The sequence below is a fragment of the Phodopus roborovskii genome, unplaced genomic scaffold (assembly GCF_943737965.1).
Source record: "Phodopus roborovskii unplaced genomic scaffold, PHOROB, whole genome shotgun sequence".
Lineage (NCBI taxonomy): Eukaryota > Metazoa > Chordata > Mammalia > Rodentia > Cricetidae > Phodopus > Phodopus roborovskii.
Genome location: NW_026126418.1, coordinates 62715586 through 62717497, shown reverse-complemented (window position 1 = coordinate 62717497; position 1912 = coordinate 62715586).

Sequence of the window (1912 nt, the reverse complement as noted above, 5' to 3'; positions counted from 1 at the left end):
ATACAGAGATTCTTGTGTTCTTTATTCTTTGTTTTTATTGGGCCAATATATACTTCCAAAAAAGCTTCCTGGACTCTTGGAGAAGGATTGGAGCACAGTTTGAATAACATAGAAAGCCACAGCAATTACTTGATTACCTTACAATGATTCCAATCTCCATTCTCTATGGATAGTATGAAGTATTTGTAGTATGAATAATAAAAATCCAGAGACAGATATGAGGTAAGCTGGAGAAAAGAAGCCACTCAGACAGCTACAAGAGATTTATCACATGTACCAATGCTCAGACTGAAGGAATGATCCACTGAGAACATCAGATTTCATTTCTAGATTGCAATGCTTTCCACCAATCCTCTGAATCCTAAAGTGCCTTCTGAGAATCCACTGAGCTCTTTATATATGATCTAATGCTAGGATTGTAGGCATGATCTGTTTCTCTTTTTGACTGATTTACTCTTATACAGCCCTGTATGGCTTTGAAGTCACATTGATCCATCTTCCACTGTTTCCTGAGTCCTGGGATTAAAGGTTTTTGCCTCCAGTGCCCAGCTTCAATAGCTAACTAGTGTGAGTCACTTTGCATTCTGATCCTTTACGCAATCTTAATTAAATCATAAATAATATACCACCAAAAATGGCTAAAAAAAAACGAAGTTAATTGTGCATACTCCTTGAAACTTAAACTAAAGATTGGTTGCATTTAAATAAGAATGCAAATGAAATTTGAATTCTGTACAAAAAACAAATTTGTTTCATAAGAACATGGGGAAACACTGAAATAATTAACAAAGAGTCAACAAAATTGAATCAGAAGAAAACACTGACCAATGTAAAAGAACATGAGAAGCCTACAACTAGTCCCAAGTACATATAATTTTATATCGTAAGCATCCCTCTGTAGCTTCAGAAATCATGAGTTTTTAATGAACTGGCATAAGGGCTAGAAATCAATTTTGAAAAAATTTAACAATAATATTTATTAAATAAACTACAGACAATACAGATTCCTTGTAAAATTCATCATTTTTGAATAAATATAAATTACTATCCATATGTTTAATGTGTTTCTGCAATAAGGTAAACTAAATTTGTATAGCTGTTGGAACAATGTGAAAATATACATCACAAACTAAAATTATTCCAAGAAAAATATAAGAAATGATTACAGTAATTTTTGATATATATTTATTATTTTGTCTTTCTTTAATAATTTCATGAAATAATTAAATTTCTAAAATTTAGGATTAAGAGAGTTGAATTAGTAATTAAGAGCACTTGTTTTTCTTATACAGTATCTGGATAACATACAGTACATATATACATACATGCAGGCAACAAAAACTTATACACCTAAAATGATAAAAGAAATAATTTTTAAAAACATTTCTGAAATTCTTTAAGAACAAATTTAGTGATTCATGAAATAATTCATGAACTACAAATGAACAATGAACTTGCATATTACTAGTTTCTCCACAATTAAAATGACAAGATGATAAATTTCTCTACCTTTTATTGACTGTTTTAACAAATGTCCTTATTCTGCTATTTCTACATAGGTGTCATAAATCTGCTTTGGGATAGTTTCACTTTGAAAGTAAATTCATAAAAATTCTGAGATATCAATACCAGAAAAAATAGAAATCACTAACAAAAGGAATGTATTACAAGTGCAATAAAAAAAAAAAGGAATGTAGATGAATGATTAGAGCCTCAAAGGATGTTAAGATTGTATGCAAAATTATAAAAACTAAAACCAAAAGTAGATTGTGTCTTGTCTCTCTTGAGCATATGTATAAACAAACACATTTTAATATAAACCATTCTTTTTACATCTCTAGGAAAATAAGTCATAAATTATTCCTTCTCACTCAACTTCTTACTGTTCAAATCTTTATAACATGTTATCATC